At 43.1% G+C, this 20249-nt stretch overlaps 1 protein-coding gene across 3 annotated transcripts in view; it reads left to right on the top strand.

The window, feature by feature from the left end:
* The window catches only part of LOC308320737 (muscleblind-like protein 1), a gene marked incomplete at its 5' end in the record, with an annotated part of 59674 nt that overhangs the window by 746 nt on the left and 38679 nt on the right, over positions 1–20249 (top strand). The gene's annotated exons all lie outside the window — the stretch shown is intronic.

Raw genomic sequence — 20249 nt, 5'->3', positions numbered from 1 at the left:
CTCCCTCTATGCAGATCTCAGAGGGACAACACACTCCCTCTATGCAGATCTCAGAGAGACAACACACTCCCTCCATGCAGATCTCAGAGAGGGGAGAGAGGAGTGAAGAATATTTAGGATCTCATAATTATACAGTGTTGCAAGGCCTATGTCAATTGTGTAAATTTACATACAGTAGACCTCTTGGTGAGCAGCTGCTAGAGAGGGGTGTCGGTCTCTTCAGGAGTAGCTAGGAGTCTAATTCCGTTGTATGTTAATTAGGGGTCTGTGTTGACCTGAGTTGCTCAAAGGACCTTGCTACTAATTATATGCACCATGTCGACCCGCTTGACCAAATGTGGAATGTTTAAAAGTGGGCTGCAATGCTATCATTTTAGTCAGTCAGTCGAGGCGCGAGCCTTGTGGGAGACGTGAGCCATGCACTCTGCATGGCTGGCGTGATGCTGTTGCTATTTGCTGTTGCCGTGTATGCTGTACTCTGTTTGAATAAACACCATGGAATTTCAGTTCGTCTGCTGCGTGCACATTTCTCCTCTGTATGGTATATTATATACATCAGATGGTGCCAGAAACCGGTCGTGTTGGTGTGTTTATCACGTCAGATGAGACAGTACCAGCGGCTTTTTTTTCGTCTAATTCGGTGGAGGGGAGGTTTTTGTGAGCGGCGACGGGGGAGCTCCAGCGGAGCTGAGCCGACCCGTACGTGATCTCTTGTCCATTTCGCTGCGGGGATGTTGACGACGACCACCGCGAGGAGTGTTGTGCTACGAGGACCAGTGCGAGCCACCGGACGGGTGTCACGGGTGAGCTGCGTTGAGGTCGATGGAGCGGCGACAGCCACACGGAGGCCTTGGTCATTCATCACGTCGGCGCGGGGACAGCGGTTGCGGGCGGGGATCGGTGAGGCGCAGCGCGGAGAGGCAGTGGCCGACTGACCTAAGCTGTGGGCCTTCACGGACCTGCTCGTGGGGTCTGTGATGTAGATGTTCCGGCCTTTTCTTTTCGTCCCATCTCTGTTGTGAACAGAGTTTGGGAGGGGGGAGAGGAATGATGATGACGAGGACAGCGGGACAACAGCAGTGAACAGACTCTTGAACTTTGATTTGATCCGTGCAGCTAAGCGAACATTTCGAGGTAAACTAGAATGAGCAGCATACAGAGAAGAAGTTTCCTTTGTTCGTACAGAGAAAAGATGGACTTTCTTCTCTCTGTTTAACAAATTGTGCGTCTCGTTTGTTTTCAGCATGAATTATAATAGGCCTCATGTTGGTATGTGTTTGTCGTATAATTAGATAAGTTGAGTCATTTAGCCTAATTATGAATCAATGAGGAATTTTCCTATGGATATGAAGAGATATGTGATATTATTTTTAGACTCTGGCGTGGAATGTGTATCTACTTGGATCACCAGTGTGTGATGTTGGTCAGACGTAAATCCGAGAGTGGTTTAGCTGATATTGTGTATTTAACATTGGACAGCAGAGTTTAGTTTGTAAATCATGTAGGTTATTACGTATCAAAAAGTGCTCTTGTAAAAGGGAGTTGAAAGCGGCATATGTATTGTTTAATGTCAGTTAACTGTACTAATAATTTTTCCATTATTCATATACGTATGGATGTCTGAAAACCATGTTGGGGGAATTCTGTGCTGTAATGCTGTTATTTTTTGGTTTCTTGAATGTGTATTGTCAAGCTGAGGGTCAAGGGGGGTGTAAGATAATTATGGTTCCATATTTTTAGATGATCATCTTTTGATGATCAAGGGGGGAATATGAAGAATATTTAGGATCTCATAATTATACAGTGTTGCAAGGCCTATGTCAATTGTGTAAATTTACATACAGTAGACCTCTTGGTGAGCAGCTGCTAGAGAGGGGTGTCGGTCTCTTCAGGAGTAGCTAGGAGTCTAATTCCGTTGTATGTTAATTAGGGGTCTGTGTTGACCTGAGTTGCTCAAAGGACCTTGCTACTAATTATATGCACCATGTCGACCCGCTTGACCAAATGTGGAATGTTTAAAAGTGGGCTGCAATGCTATCATTTTAGTCAGTCAGTCGAGGCGCGAGCCTTGTGGGAGACGTGAGCCATGCACTCTGCATGGCTGGCGTGATGCTGTTGCTATTTGCTGTTGCCGTGTATGCTGTACTCTGTTTGAATAAACACCATGGAATTTCAGTTCGTCTGCTGCGTGCACATTTCTCCTCTGTATGGTATATTATATACATCAGGAGCTATAAGTATGGGAGGAGTATTTGGTGGGACGTGATAGAGAAAATAAGAAAAAAGAAAGGTTAGCATTTACACCGAAGAAGAGAAGTTCATATTGGAGGCACCACACAGCACACTATTATCCTGTCTGTGGTACAACAAACTTGTCAGGTCGAGACCCAAAAGAGAGATTAGACATTAATTGCCGGGACCCGAACTGTATTCATGGTATTTCTTAGATTTGTTTGTTTGTTTGTTTTTAAATGGATACATTATTATTTTTAATTTATTTTATTAAATGTAGGAAAAGAAACTGGGATTTTTACTCAAGTCGTGACCCATAAAAATGGGCCGACCCAGTGTTTGGGAAACTGGGTCTAAGCCATATGGTCAGCCACAGATTCTCCCAACAACAGTGAGACAGTGTGTGACGAGGTCAGCTGTGACTAGTATGTGGCGTGGCCAAGATCCAAGAAGGACATTATAGGAGCTGAAAACATAACACATTACACCCATCAATGTACTGAGATATACTGTAGTTGTTTGGCCAGTCTCTCTCAATCATCGGCAGAGATATTTCTCTGATAGAGCAAAGCAATTTGTCTTTATCTGGATATTTGGGTTCAGGTGGGCACGATAATGTCTATCGAGTAATGCGAGTTGTTTCAGAGCTTGGTCTTGCGTGCTGAGCACATGCTGTAATTTGTCTCTTATCTGATTGGCAAGGCAGAGTGTTGTTCAGTGTAACAAGAGCCCAGGCCTGGAAGTCCGACAAACCAAGCCAAGGCAAAGATATACTTGGTTTATAGCAGGGGGAGTTCTGGTCAAGCAAGGCCCTGTTTTGTTACAGTTAAGAGGGCGGTGGACTGAATCGGCAATGGTTCACACTGGCGTGGCAATGACTAGGTTAAGATAGAAATGGATAAGTAAAGTCAGCGGGGCATGCCGTGGATCATGGAAACAGTCAGATAGACGGATTCATGGAGGGCCACGGCCAGCACAGCAGAGAATATGCGAGAGAGCATAGCACTTCGCTCAGCCCCCTGAAGTATAATTCCTATCTAACAATTTAAGAGAGAAGACTGACGACGGTGCACGCAGATTGAAAGCTTCGAAGTCCATTTTATTGTAGAGTGTAGAATACAACAGAGATCACAGCCATGGAGCATGAAGCTCCATGCATGTTCCCAGCCAGCCTCACGGCTTGACTGGGCCTAACACATAGACAGACATTAACAGTAAGCTCTTTATACAGGCACATCAGAGACAACAGATGTCAAAGGAAAGGTAGTCTCAGGTTCCCCCACTGTCCCAAACGATTCCCTTATAAGGTAGTGGCAGGAACAACCATTTGTTTGTGGGTCACTAGTTAGTGGCCACTGGCTATTCTAAGATTACCATGCTATAAACGCCTCTGTATCCTGACATGTTTGCTCAGCTGAGAGACAACTTAGAACAGTTATTTAAGCTATATTAATGTGAATTGTATTCCAATATACATCACATCCTCCCTTTGAGGCAAACATGCCTCATAAAACGGATATGGAACACAATTTACAGTCCTCCCTTTTGCACTGACTGACTAGAACATCAAAAAATATGACACAAAGAAGTCAAACAATTACAGTAGAATGGCATACAAAATTCCAGTCTTTCATACATATGTGACAAATGACATAACTGATAAACCGTATTACAGAAATCTGACACTGAAACAAAATACACGTCGCTGAAATGAATCCCACCCCTTTGCTTATCAAAGCACCCAATTATCGAATTCAAAGTGTGTTACGGAAATTCACACCTGGCATCTAAAGCTCTTAGCCTCAGCTAATGTCAGGGATAAATTTACCATAGTCATCCAAAAAATGATTCGTTTTTTTTTTGTTTAGTTAACTCCACTTTTCGCACATGCAGAGAGCATCCATAATTATCTAAACACTCTAGATTACCAAGGCTCACAAATAACCAGTCTACTGCGACCTCCTAACTCTATATTCCTATCATTTCAAAGAATGTATGTCTCCAGGTCTCCTTGCATGCTAAAGGTTACATACTTACATTAAAATCCTAGAGTGTCCTGTATAACTTTTAGAGTTTCCCCACATGTCATAGCATAAATACTTTGTTGACTTTTACCCATTCACAAATTTATTCGAACATAAATAAGAACTTTATGCACAATTTAGGACGATTAACACTTATGCGTACGACAGGAGCGCTGTCTTTCGCCTGACAAAGAAACATCTACTAACGTTATACTCCGGTAAATATCTCTATTCAGTTCCAAAATACCCCTTAGGCATCAACCCCTTTAAGTCAACTTCTCTAATTAAAATACCCGACACATAAAATCAACATACATGCCCATTATATGTTGAACTACAAACGTAGACATACATTTGAAATCAAATGGAACGATATCCATCTGATATAGAACTATTCTTCTCTGTAATGTTGCTCTCTCCTTTCCTTGTCTCACCTTCGAGTGTTCATTCATCAGCCAGCGCTCACAGGCCAAACGAGGTTGTTGCAGTACACTTATGCACCGCAATGTCGTAGGCCGCTCTGTTATGGAGAGTTGCCCATTGTTCGAAAACTTTCGTTCTGATTTGAATTCACTTTCATGATCACCTCCTCCCTTTCAGCCATGACAGTCCAATCATGACTGAACAACCAGAAAGTGATCCAGATTCATCGCAGGAGCCTAGGCTTCTGCAAGGCAGAAACTTGTTGCGTGCTGCGTTGCGAGCTCGTAGATCAGCCGCGTTGCCGTCACCCTCGAACCAAGCAGGGGCGTACGCCGTCGACGCCGAGAAGAGTGAAGAGTCTGAGTGCCACCGCCTCCCTTTGATCGTTGACCACCGATGAGCTCCTTGGGCCGGGGTATATGCTACGCTGCGCACCCTCACCCCGCCGTCCAGCCGCCGTGCACCGCTCTGGTCACCGATCCTCGAGAGCCGCCGTCGTCCATCGTCGCACCTCCCCACCGCGCCGGGCAGGCCGTCGCCATTGTGTTGAATCGCCGCTGGCTCGATCAGCGCGCAGCACCACCGCCGTTGTCCTCCTCCAAAAATTGCCGACCGAAACACTATTAGACTGAAAAATGCCCCTGGTTCACTCGCCTGACGCAAAAAATGAATCAAAAAGCGACGGGTTTCCGCACCACTGTGAAGTATAATTCCTATCTAACAACTTAAGAGAGAAGACTGACGACGGTGCACGCAGATTGAAAGCTTCGAAGTCCATTTTATTGTAGAGTGTAGAATACAACAGAGATCACAGCCATGGAGCATGAAGCTCCATGCATGTTCCCAGCCAGCCTCACGGCTTGACTGGGCCTAACACATAGACAGACATTAACAGTAAGCTCTTTATACAGGCACATCAGAGACAACAGATGTCAAAGGAAAGGTAGTCTCAGGTTCCCCCACTGTCCCAAACGATTCCCTTATAAGGTAGTGGCAGGAACAACCATTTGTTTGTGGGTCACTAGTTAGTGGCCACTGGCTATTCTAAGATTACCATGCTATAAACGCCTCTGTATCCTGACATGTTTGCTCAGCTGAGAGACAACTTAGAACAGTTATTTAAGCTATATTAATGTGAATTGTATTCCAATATACATCACTCAGCCCCCCCTCCTCCTCCACGCTCACTGCCAGGGCATTCCACAGCTTACCTCCCTTCCCTGCCTCTTTGACAGAATGATATATCTGCTTTTTCTGCAGATGAATTAGTAACACAGATCTAGGTACAGGGAGAATGAGTGGATAGTGAAGGCCAGACGGTTAGAGATGCAGCCTGATATGCACTGTATAAGAAGGGGAGTAAAAGGGACTCTCGCAACTCTCGCCTCGCACACCACCCAGTGCATTCTTCTTTTTGAGGCGCCTACCCCTCCTATATATTTGGTCCCCACACGTCACCATATTTGCAATTTTGACAATGAAAGGAGAAATTAGGTCAAATGTCCGCCAAATATGACGTAAATTTGTACGATGACAAGAGCGCCCCTCACTTCACACGGGTGTGATTATTTTTAAATAAATGCAGCTCACTGGGGAACGTGACAGCCCAGTGCAGGACAAATAAAGAGGCATCTCAGTGCATGGCTCTGTCTCTGCCGTTTTCTCACTTTCTCTTCGAGTTCAGAACTAATAATGCCCTTCAGTTTGGTCGTTGGTAATTTAACTCAGAGTGTAACATTTCTTTTTTTAATTAAACAGGATCTCACTGTGTTGCCCTTCACTGGCACATCCTTAGTTGTGCTGCTGGTCTTTCAGTCCCCCCCCCTCTCACCCTCTCTCTAGCTAGCATTGGATGAAGTTCAAGTGAAAACTTTTGACAGTGGAGTGATAGCGTAGCACAGGAAATGATCCAGGCTATATACAGTGACAGTATAGGCTATATAATTGGCTGATCACAGAGACACTGATTATCTCAACTTCCAATGAATACAAATTGAGCCCCCATGCCCCTCGCAAAAATGCGAACACAATTTGTGAGAGCCCAAAATCCATATGGCCACCATTGACAACCTATTTGTAAGGCAAACATTTCTAAATGTTTGAGTCATTCCAGCTATGCTAGAATGACTCAAACCTAGGCCTCTGTCTAGTGGCCCCAGCAACCAACAAAGTATTCACCTACATACATATCTAGTGATCATGAAACAATTTAATATGTGTGGCTCAAGAGGACAAGTGAGAAAGCAGTCTGTCTTTATCACAACGGCTGTAACAGAGTGGTCCTCTGTTACTTATTCTGCACAGCATATTGGCACTTTATTAACCCTCACAGTTGAATTTCATAGTTTAATTTCCTGTTTAGCTGAGATGGCCACTCAGCCAACGAGTTCCACCTGGGGAAATGCTTGGTGATTAACAAACATGAGGGGCAAGTGCAATGTGGGTTATAGATTCAATATGTTTGGGAAGTGCAATAATGTGGAGTTCTATTGTTGGTTTAATTGAATGCCTAACAATTGCCTCTGATGTGTTTCAGTAAGGATTGGGCTGGACCATGTCAGGATAGCAGGGGGGGTTAAGATGTGCTGTTGTGATAGCTTATTTATGTTGTAGTGTGAAGGACTTATTATATAACTTCATGTAGTTCACAGAAACTTGTAACATTTATGGTTTAAGGCTATACTTTTTATATGTATTTATTGTATGCTTTTATGTATCTCATTTGAAGACACCCCTGTAAATGATATAGTCCATTCTCATTATCTCCAGCTGGGTATAAAAGGCTGCCATTTTGTCAGTGAACTGAAGTCTGTGCTGGGAGTAGAGAGCTTCCTGTATTTATGCCAGTTGGTAGTGCTCCTTTGGTGAAACATACCATTGGTTAATCTTTACCAATGCCTCTGTACTTTTTCTCCAGCCACTAACTCGGTCATTCCTACAACGGCTATGGCCATTTCTAGCCCAAGGAGTGTTTTTCGTGTAAAACTAATACTTGGAATGGATGCAGAATCATGAAACCCCCCAAGTTTGACACGTCACGTTCTACTTAAAGAATGAAATTTAGAACTTTGAACTTGTCTATGGTGGCCATATGGATTTGGGGCTCTCACGAATTCTGCTCGCATTTTTGCGAGGGGCATAGGAGCTCAATTTGTTATTTAACCTTCATAGATGGCAAATCCACTGAGAAACAAACCTTCGCTCTCCACTTTCATGGAAGTATCAGAAATGACCCAACTACGACCTGAAAATGCATTTCATGTTTAATCAAGAGCTGGAAGGACAGGGAGGCCCCTAGTACTAAACAAACACTACCAATGAATCAGAATAAAGCAACACTTATTTTCACAAAAATATATCACTTATCTACCTCTATACTTTAATTCTTTGATTCTGCTGATACAAGCTCCCAACACATTGCACTGTGATTGTATTTTTTGGCTATAATGACTTGCTAAAAACAGGGTTAATATTAAAAAGAACTAACAGCTGTAACAACTCATACTGTAATCACACAGAAAGAAAACAATCCTTTGTGAGAGAGAGTGTGAGATTTGTGTGAGATAGGAGTTCAGCAGCTTGTTACTATTAGGATCTGGAGGCTTCAGCCGTCTTCATTTGAAGTGAGTGATAAGTAAATCTGGGGGGCATTTAGGTTGACGAAACACAATAAACTCACCAATATACTGTGATGGAAAACACGTGTGCACGAGCAAAACAGCCTGAGGGTCTCACAACACAACAGTGCGCACAGAAGTGAATGGGACGTCATACTGTATAGCTACTGACAAACACACACATGCACACACACACACACACACACACACACACACACACACACACACACACACACACACACACACACACACACACACACACATATGCAAAAATAGGCATTTTCCTCTAAATGTAGAAATGGACCCTTACGGGGACCCTTGCATGTACTTTTTTATACTCCACCCTCAGAACTAAATGAACAGGGCACAATTAAGTGGTCTTAATTAAATAGAAAGCACAGGCGCGGATGTGCACACTCAACGTGCCCTGTTCAACAAAAATTCTAGAAATATAAAACCCCAGGATTGTCTTGATACAAAGAATGTGCTTGGACGGTTGAATCTGTCTCCTTGTGTGTCTATCAGTGAGCTTGGTTTCTGAATCGATGTGTGTTAATGCTAAGGCATTGTACACACATATCAGACGAACATGCTCTGTTCCGTCCGTGTTTAATGGCCGTCAATACTTTTCCATTGGAAGTATGTGGATTGACCAAACACTTGTGTTTGATGGGGTGAGGGGGGCAAGTCAAACACAAGTGATTGGTCAAACCACGTGACTTCCATTGAAAAAGCATTGAGGCGGCCATAAAACACGGACGGCACAGAGCATGTTCGTCTGATATGTGTGTACAGGGCCTAACCAGTAGGTGCTGTGCTGTGCTGTGCTGTGCTGTGCTGTGCTGTGCTGTGCTGTGCTGTGCTGTGCTGTGCTGTGCTGTGCTGTGCTGTGCTGTGCTGTGCTCTGCTGGTCTGAGCTGGCACTCTTTGACTTGAATACAAAACCGATTCCTGTCTAAATGATTAATGCTCATAGGCTGCATATACTGCAGAGTATAGCCGTGTGCTTGCACGGGCACACACACACGCACGCGCGCACACACACGCACACACACACACACACACACACACACACACACACACACACACACACACACACACACACACACACACACACACACTGTATACATGCACAAACATTTCCATTCTTTACAGATATACACACACCTGAATATGTAACACTTGGGAATATCTGTGACCCAAATATTTCAGAGCCCTTTAAAACGCATGAAGAAACTATCTGTGTGAGAGTCCGAGCAAGACACATGTACACAGAGAGAGAGTTTTACAGTACAATAATCTTAATATCGTAGCCTACTGTATGGAAACATAGAGGAGGAAAATGGAGATTTCGTGAGAGTAGATTAGTGTAAAATAAGTGTGTGTGAGCCTGCGTGCGTGTGTGAATGTGTCAAAGTCAGATAAAAGCCCTTTGAAGGGGGAACACACTCCAACAGTGTCTCTGTAACGTGTCTTTTCATGCACCTCAGTCCACCCTCTCCATTCATTACCCAAGCATTTTAAGCCACACACGTGCGAGCGAGCTCACGCACTCACGCACGCACGCATATACACCCCCCCACCCCACCCTGACAGACACTTTCATTTCCATTTCACACACACTGACTTTTATCTCTTTCTCCCTCTGTCTTTTCATCTTTCAGTGGGTTGATATTTTGCCCGTCTGTGGTGCTGACAGATACGGCTGCATGTCTCTGTGGCAGACTGATGGAGAGAGAGCATCAACTCAGTCATACAGCCTGATTTATTCTTTGTCACATGACAGTGTTGCATGCCGAAAATAGCCTACCTACAACCTCACAACACGTTGCGTATGCGACCCGTTGTGAACTTGTATGTCTGCTGTTTCCCCATCGACCACTTCACTAGTAAGAGTAAGAGACCACACTTACTTAAGTACTTAAGTTGAAACAAAATGAGTTGAATGTGTAATGGAATGAGGTGGGACCATAGACTGTAAAAAATATGGACAAAGCGTCCCGCGGGTCTAACGTGAACGTAAAATGAAGCCTGTCAGTCCTTGCAATGGAAGTCGCCATCTTTCTAGATCCGTTTTGGCCCAGTTCAGGCCAGCTGGCCCATTGGCTGGCCCAGACAACGAGGCGGGACTTCCCCCTTCTTCTTCGTTGGTTTTTATTTTGACTCGAGTGGGAGGGGAATCCCTATCATAGACTGTAACGGTAGCCACGCCCCTCAGAACATGCGCGACTTTATGGTCATTTTTCTAATAAATGGGACCATAATTTTCCAAAAAGAATATTATGACATTAGAAATGAGACTTTAAACTAGTGACTGGAAGCAAAAAGTATTCATGACCATGTTTATTAAGGTAATACAGTCTAGGTGAAGTTGGGCCCAAATACATGGACTTCTATGGGGCTATGGGTTTTTTTGAGCCCAATGAGAGCGCCACAACAGGCCATTATATGAACTTTAATTTCCTTAGTGGCTTCACAAAATATCCGTCTGACTGCCCCCCTGGGTGGGACGAGACTCAGGGTGGGGTCGTAGTCTCAGGAGCTGACAGCAATCGTTAATCTATACTCTGGGAGCGGTCATCGTCTCTGCTCTGCAGTTGTATTATACTGTGGTGATTGTAACAAGTATTGGCTATGGTGAGTGGATGCAGGTGTAGTGGACACATGCAGGTGAGGTGTGGTAGACACTAAGTACGTCACACACCCACACACTCTCTCTTTATACCGACTGGGAAAGCATGACAGGGACAGCCTTCAGCTCGAAATGACAATGAAGGGTTACAGGTAGGAATGTTAATAGTTAATCGTTAATTGATTAATCGCTGTTAAGAAATTAATCAATTTAACGTAATAGTTGGCCGAGGAACACACTTGTGGGCTGGTTAAAAAAAGATACCCCTCACCTTGGTATAGCCACAGAAACGTCTCTGCTTCTGCATGTGATGTGACAGACAAGACGGTGCACGTTTCATATATTTTATTCCTCATACAAAGATGCAATTGCCTGGCCTTGTATCACAAATGGTCAAATAAATATTTGATTAAGGAATATAATATACTCCTACAGTAAACAATTACAGAAAGTTGGGGACATTTGTCTTTTCTGACCGGAAGCATTTGACAATTGTGGGAGGCAACAGTCTGGTCACGCGATACTACAGTACTTCATGGGAACTGGTTGGATCCCTGGCTCTTTTGTGTCCTCAAGTGAGACACTGCTAACTGCTCCCAATGAGGGTGGTACAGTGGTACTCCATTGCCTCCATCATTGTGTGCATGGGTGAATTTGAACACAGATTGTTTAAAGCACTTTTGATAAAGGCACAATATAAATGTAGACCATTTACCATGTAAAGAATCTTGCCATATATACTCGCTGTGAGTAATGTTCATATTATGCATTATGCTTTTATGAGTTGGTATAAACTCATAAAAGCATATCCTCTATATAACCATATCGTTGCTGTCAGGTGGAAAACCTTGTATGTCCAAAACCGTTTATAAACCATATTAGACTTTTGTATGACACTCTTGTATGACGAAGTAGGGTATTCATTTACGAAAAAACATACAAAGTTGAAATATGGAGTTATGAGGTTTCTGCCCGTCAGCAACGATATATTCTGTTTACCCAGGCAGTTCCAGAGAATCTTGGGCTGAACTAAACCAGTTTATATTATAAGATGGCCCTGATAATTTAAGCCTATACCTACATAGGACTTCCATCCATGACAGGTGGCTTTGATTAACACAGCAATGAAGATGAGCAGTGCGAATACAGTCAGCCAACGGCCGATAACTTTGTCTGGCTCCGTTCACATGCGAGTCCCCCCTTGAAATGTCTCCTCTAAATGTCTCTGTGTCCTCAGAGAGGCCACTGCCTCCACATCCATCTGTGGATATGCTGCCTCAGCATGCGCACGCGGCTGCGAGTGTACACACACACACACACACACACACACACGCACACAACCCACGCACACGCACGCACGCACGCACGCACACACACACACACACACACACACACACACACACACACACACACACACACACACTGCACACACATACACACAAACACATATACAGTAGTTAAATATACACATCCATTCAACATACGTACGCATGCATACACAAATGCATTTATGCAGGCACACACACACACACACACACACACACACACACACACACACACACACACACACACACACACTAGACTCACAGACATATCCATCTTTGGACATGCTGCATCAGCATGGAGACATGACACAACAACATCAGATCCAAAACACACAAGGGCATTCACGAATAGCCCGCCCACTATACCACCACATCCACTCTCTGTCTGTTTGCCTGCGGCTCTGTCTCCCTGTGCCAGATTCTCCTGTGGCTGAGCTATAGGTGTCTCACTGACAGTGCATTCATTTACAGTATGTGTACTAACTGGCTTATTGGGATTGGTTCCCCAGCCACGCGCATAGTACCGAAGACTATAACATGCATAGATACGTACAACCCTCCATGTGCCTCCCTGCTTGGCACTCAGCTTCAGTGAGTCCCAGTGACATATACCCGCATCATGACCAGGGGATGTAGTTGCACATCAAGCTGCCTCATGCCGGAGATAGGCTCCTGCCCTATGGACTACATGGGTCCATATGGCTTTAATCGAAACAAGTACCCAGGACTTTTTTGTGTTATCCTTTTGGCCCTATTTACATTTCTGGCCAATTAACTATTCAATCGATCGGTCAATCGAGCAATCAATCAAAAACGTACTATACCTACTACCTGGTATCTGCTCAGTGTTCTTGTAGTTAGTGTCCACCCTAAAGCCCAAACCACCGTTTGCAACTACTTGTAACTAGTCACAAGTCCTTGCAACAAAACAGTTTTAAGGTCAACCACACCGATGCAACTTCTTGCAACTGCCATTGGGGATAATGGTTCCAAGGCGTTGCAAGTAGTTGCATGATGTTGCAAGTAGTTGCATGATGTTGCAAGTAGTTGCATGATGTTGCAAGTAGTTGAGTGTTGAATCCCAAAGACTACAATAAATGGTAGTAATCCCCAAATGATGGTCTGATTTTCAGCAGGCTATTTGTAATCCTCTGATGTGATGAAATGGCAATGTGAGAAAACAAACATTTAAATTGGAATGCATACAAGTAGAGGAGAGAGGTACATTAATTCAGTTTGTGGCGGCAAGTAGGCAACCACTTGGTACCCACTATGTTGCTTTTTTTCTTGTTTGGCTGCACTCTAGAGATGCATAATTAATCGAAAGTAATCAAAAATAACAATTATTGTATTATCGCAGAACATGGCTATTAATTAAAACGTCTTATTTGGTTAGCTGTTGCACCTTGCCCTCATCTCCTAACAATTATAAGGATTACTAAGAAGAACATACATGATTGATTGATTGATTGTTTTGTACAACTACATTCCCTCCATCATACCCACAGAGGACCAATAAAATTACAGAGACCATTACATAACCCTATACTATTTGAACATTAATATGACAGATGTACAATTATTGCAACAAAGGCTTACAAATTATAAGATTATAATCGAGAGTAATAATCGTGAATACAATATTCAGCAAAATAACGATTAGCCTAGCCTTGTCAGTCAGACAACTAGACAAGTATATTTAGAACAATACTGTATATTTATTGAGCAAGACCCCAGGGGATCTAGAACAGGGGAACAGAGCCTGGCTACAGGTGGATGCTGGGGAGTGGGGAGGCGATGGGATTTGCAAAAATTCATGAGCAGCAGGTTAGCAAGCCAGGCAGCTAGACAGCAGTGTCTAAGAGTGCATGTGACTAGTCACCTGATCAGGTATAGGCAGTGGGCACACTCTCTTGAGTTGTCTGCCTGAACTATAGCTACGCAGGCTGCGCATAAATCTGCCTACTGAATGTTTGTATTTCCTTTATGGCCCCTACACAGTACACACTGCACTATATTTGTTCCGATTATGCTGTCGCCCACACATTCCTGTGTATGCACGCAGAGAGAGAGAGAGAGAGAGAGACGTCCTGTGTTGTATCACGGCATCCTGCACGTACATGCGATTGGAACTAGATAAAGTGCCCTTCGGGGCACAGGTCTCCACCAGGGCAGGTCAGGTTGTGGCCTCCTGGTGGCGCTATAATAGACCAATGTGAAAAGGGTGCCATTTCTTCTTATGCCTTGGATGGCAATTGGATGATTTGAGGCATTTTGTTCCACAAATGTGTTTTGCAAAAATCCACCTGTTGGTGACGCTATAACAGGCCTATGTGAAAAGGGTGGGATATATTCCTCAGCCTAGTAGGAAAGTCTGTGAAAGATTTCACGTAATTTGCATGCCGTTCAAAACGGGCCAACACATGACAATAGAGATAGTGTGTAAGAATTAGCGGGATTTTTGGATTATCATTATTATTTTATATTTGGAGTTATATTAAAAAATTAGTTTTTCAAAAGTCGGCCTCCTGGTGGCACTATAACTGGCCGTTCAGGAAAGTTTCGGGCAGAGGTTCATTGTTGGTATCCTGGGAGTGTGTGTGCAAAATTTGGCATCGATCAGGTTAACGGTGCCGGAGATTAGCTGTACACAGACGGACGGAGTGCAAAATATACTCTCTCCCCATGCCTTCGGCCTGGTGGAGACAATAATAAAACTAATATATAACTAGGCTTATATGTATCGGGTCTGGTCCGGATCTCATCTTGTTGAACTCTTGCAGTGTGTGATCCCTATAGTCGGCTATCAATCGTTTAGTGTGAAAGCCACAAAGATATAATGACAGCCGATTTACAAAAAAAACTCCTGTAGTGTGAAATACGATCTGATGACTCGCCGACAACTTTAAAACTCCTACAGTCTGTAGGGGCCATATCTCAAGCTCCTCTCTCCAACATCATTTTGTACCATACACCCACTATACAGATCACATTGGATCAAGCCTCACCTCTTAAGCCGGATTTATACTTGGTTGCACGCCAGTGTCATACGGAGAAAACAGAAGATCTACAAGCTTGCACCGCCTTGTGATCTAGATTTGCTCAACTATAAAACTCACATAGCCTAATATGGAATAAATAGGCCTACTGGTGCACACTGCACACAGTAAACAGTAGGTTGGAGTGGCATATTGTCTGTATCAGCCCAGAGCGAGGGTGTCTATCCCCTTTTCACACAGTAAACAGTAGGTTGGAGTGGCATATTGTCTGTATCAGCCCAGAGCGAGGGTGTCTATCCCCTTTTCACACAGTAAACAGTAGGTTGGAGTGGCATATTGTCTGTATCAGCCCAGAGCGAGGGTGTCTATCCCCTTTTCACACAGTAAACAGTAGGTTGGAGTGGCATATTGTCTGTATCAGCCCAGAGCGAGGGTGTCTATCCCCTTTTCAACGTGGCAGACTGCTGCATCGCTGCGGTGGAGAGCAACGCCTACCGTCAGTAAACCGCACGTGTGTGTGTGTGTGTGTGTGTGTGTGTGTGTGTGTGTGTGTGCGTGTGTGTGCGTGTGCGTGTGGTTGAGGCATATGGTACGATTGGTACATTGTAAAGCACTTTTGGTTGGTTGGAAGACTAGAAACTCTAATGCAGTCCAAAAGTCTGTTCATCTCAGGACACATTCTGTAGAGCAGTCATTCACATTCACGTCAGGTAAAGCTAATACGGTTATGTGGCTGTCTGGTGCCTGGCTAATGATCTGCAGCAGACTGGACATGAAGGTGGAGCCTGTCCCAGTCCCAAAGTACTGTCCGTCCTTGACAATGCATTCACCTTATAGAACTCAAATTCAAAGTCAAACTCCACATTTGACTGCAAGAAGCAATTCCAGAATGCATGCATATTCTGAACAAACACTCTAGAACTCTCTAGAAGTTCAATATGCCTACATTTTTATTGTTTTTTCATTCCGCCTAATGACTCCCAGAGATTTGAGGGAGCCAAGCTCTGTTGGGTTGGGTATGATTTGTGGCTTTGTGTGCTCATCACTGCCTGTTTGAGTCGCTGATATTTTTATTATTCCCCCGCAATTATCATCATGCATTTATGAATTCACCCTTCGCCCCATCACTCACTCCTTTAATTAGAAAATAATCAAAGTTGAACGAGAGGTTCATTAAATCCCATCCCTGAGAGCCATCAAACACAGAGCCTTACAGTATATGAAAAGAGCTTAGATGGCTCCTCTCATTTGTGTTGTCCACTGAGAGCTGGGTGGAGAAATCAACACACAGAGCAATGAAGAAGTGATGAAGTAAGAGAAAAAAGGGCCTTTAATGGAAGACGGCGGTGGACTTGGCGAGGATAGAACATTGGAAAAGAGAAAGAGAGATCATTAGAGAAGTGCTAATTAACAGAAACCACGCTGTTTAGCAGCACTTTGTCTCCATGCAATATCGATCCTCCATGACCATTATGGAGCGGATGTTTTTTATTGCTTACAGCATGGACACTTCTCTCTCTATCTGTCCTCTCCTTGCTGTTTGTCTCTGCTAGGGCGGAAGTCATGGCCAAGACTATGTCAAGACTATAGGTGCATCCTGTCTGTGTCTGTCTGTCTGTCTGTCCGTCCGTCCGTCCGTCCGTCCGTCCTTCTGTCTGTGATCAGATAATCTCCTTGGCTTGATGACAGCAAAACTGTGCATGCACACTCCCTGCATGCCAGAGCTGAACCTTCGACCCACATTTTGGCCTGTTATAGCACCACCGGAAAGCCAATTTTGTGCAAAACACATTTTTTGACAGTACTTTGACAGTATTCATTATTAAACAAAACGGGTCTTTCAGATTTTTCATATTGGATAAGATATAGACTAGGTCAAGGAAAACATGCCACCAAAAATGTCAAATCATTTCATATTCAATCCTTTTCGGCTAAGATTGACATCTAAAGTTTGCAGGAATGGACCGTTTTGAACAAAATGCCTGCACCCTTTTAACATTGTCCTATTATAGTACCGCCAGGAGAGCGATTTTTTGCTCTCAATAAAGGCAGAAAAAGCCCCCCAAAAATGTATCTAAAATAATAAATAAATAAATAAAATGCTCTGAAAATGCACATGGCCCACCCGTCTGACAACTTAACGCATTTAGCGGTCAGATGGGTGGGCCGCGGACACTTGGAACGCTGAAAGGTTCAAGTGGGCCCTGATCCAGAAAAGGTTGAGAGCCATGTATATAACGTTTGAGAATTATTATCTATGTAGCTCCTCTTTTTCGCCCTGAAATATGCATGTCATGACCTCGGCTTCTGCAGCACGACCCCCAAATGGAACGGCGGTGTTATTACCCAGGGAGTTAATTCTGTTGTTGAGGCGTCTATCATTGCATCATCAAGACATCCAGATGATGGATGTAACGATTATAGAAAAAATGCAATCCCAGCTGACTCAGGGAGAGTGGAGAGAAAGAGAGAGGTGTAGCGTGTAAACAACAGCAACAGTGTAAAGGGGGTTGAAACGACTCAATGGATTGTGTAACGAGGTAGAGGGAGAGACAGAGAGCATAATGATAGAGGAGTGAATAGAGCTCAAACACCGTAACATGGACAGTGATGGACAGGTACAACACAAGCAGGAGAAAATTAAGCAGAGAGGTGCTGTGATGGAGAGAGACGGAGAGAGAGAGAGATATGGAAGAGCACAGTGAGCACTGAGAGTGGATGGGAGTCATGTCAGTCGGCTGTTTGGAGAGCGGAGATTGAAGAATGTCTGTAATATCCCTTTATTGTTATCGTACATGTCGCAGAGCTCAGCTGTGGACGTTGTAATCCTTCAAAAGGACTGGATTAGAGTTGTATCGGACTCAGCCATCAGAAAGAGTTACTGTGTGTTGTTGTGGTTGGTTACCAGAAGCTGTCAGTCACCGTTTCACTTCCTCACAGTCCATTTCTCAAAATGGCCATGATTCTGAAGTCCAACAATAAGGCTACTCTTTACAAGTAAAAGTCAACATTTACTTTAGTAAAACTATGAAAGTGTTGGCTTCAAAATATACTTAAAGTACCAAAGGTAAAAGTACTCATTGTGCAGAATGTCCCATTTAAAGTTTTCAAATGTATAATAATCTTTTGAAAATAGCAGATCTACGAGCTCACAATGCATCGCATCGCTACGCATTGTGAGCTTGTAGATCGGCAATTTTCAAATGGCCGATAGGGCTGAAGTGGTTCATGTACAGTATGTTGTGTAATAATAATTACAAGTAGTAACTACTAACTAAAGTTACTACAGTACAATTAGGTCTAAAAACTGTACGTTTTAAATGTACTTTGTCCACTGGCACCAATAGGAGGGTGTTTTACAGCTGTGTACTGGCAAATGGAGGGTGGCTGCATTACATCAATGGTACTCACATCCATACATGGCTGTTATTCAACAGTACCCACTTCAGATGTAAGTGGGTACCGCCCTTGAAGTGGCTATACATGGATGTAATATATACATAAATATGTGGTACCCACTCAAGTACACAATGCCACAGTGCCCTTGAGTCCATTTTTCAGGAAAATAAAAAGCATCCAGCTACTTTTCATTGTACTTTCATTGTACTTTCATTGTACTTTTCATTGTACTTTCATTGTAATTTCATTGTACTTTCATTGTACTTTTCATTGTACTTTCATTGTACTTTCATTGTACTTTTCATTGCAAGGCCCACCGTTGCAAATATACAACATATTTTAATTCATTCATGAATTCATTAATAATAATAAAAATCGGTTCTTTGCCATTGGTCATGATATTTGCATATAAATACCCCCAACAGAGGCTGAAATTCACACAACTTCAAAATCTCTGGACTCTAAATTTGGAAAAATATTTTTAACCTATGACCTTTAACCCTGATAAATGTAAGTAAAATGCCTGTAATATAGGTATTTAAGCCATACCGATGCTTTGGGGGCAAGTGTTGATTTCCACTCCAATAGAATCCTTCTTGCTAATAAAGAAGTAAAAGCAAGATTCTGTTTTATACCGATTTTATATTGGTGATCTGGTAAAACCCCAATTAACGACATCTCTGCACATGGTGACAGCTCTATGTTCCAGGCTTCGGCAAGGTGTTTAACCTTGTAAACGGGGACATGACCAGAACATGTGTGTCATGTCCGCTGGGGACATAGGACATCTATTACAGGAATATGTGATGTTGGGGTATATTTTAGAAAGTTTGAAGTTAGTGAAATAAATATGATGCATAACTTTAAATTGCATTAAGTTTAGTCTAGTGCATGATGTACTATCATTCACTGTCATTAAAGCATCATCTATAAACCTAACTAATTCATGTTCCCAATCTTTATTCATTTTGTCTATACAGAAATTGCTGTATGTTTAGAAATTAGAGTGAGCCTTTCCCAGACAAAATTGTGTCAATTAATGACTTGGGGATAGCGTTTGGGTCTTTGCGAAGGATGTAGGCTATTATTATTTTTGATATAATTGCGAACGTGGAAGTATCGGAACAGATGAGAGCTTGGGAGGTTAAACTTTTCACACAGTTTGTTAAAGCTATACAAAATATGTTGTCTATATAAAGATCCCTTAGTTTAACCCATTTAGACCTGAGGCCGATTTTTTTAAATGGCTTCTAAATCCTAACATAGAAATGTTTCTATGTCAAGCTTTTCCATGTCAAGGACCCCCAGAATTATCTGAATAGCCAACGAAAAAATCTAAAACAACACGGGTGCTTTTACTGCTTTTTCACATTTGGGTTAACGTAATGAATAGGAAAGAGAGCCTGCAGAGAGGTGGGTTCATCAGTGCCCAAATTTATGTTCATTGAAATTACCTCAAGACGATCTTAATTCTATTTCCTTATCCACTCACCTTTATGCCAAGTTGTATTAATGTTTAGCTGCTGTGATATATACACCACTGTAATTTTGTTGGCATTGATAGATGATGGTTGGCATCTCGGAGGATGGATGGTCCC

This window comes from Protomyctophum bolini (genome assembly GCF_963924005.1).
Source record: "Protomyctophum bolini genome assembly, chromosome: 9".
NCBI classification, from domain to species: Eukaryota; Metazoa; Chordata; class Actinopteri; order Myctophiformes; family Myctophidae; genus Protomyctophum; species Protomyctophum bolini.
Note: the sequence above shows the minus strand (reverse complement) of the source record. Positions and strands in the feature narration are given on the sequence as shown.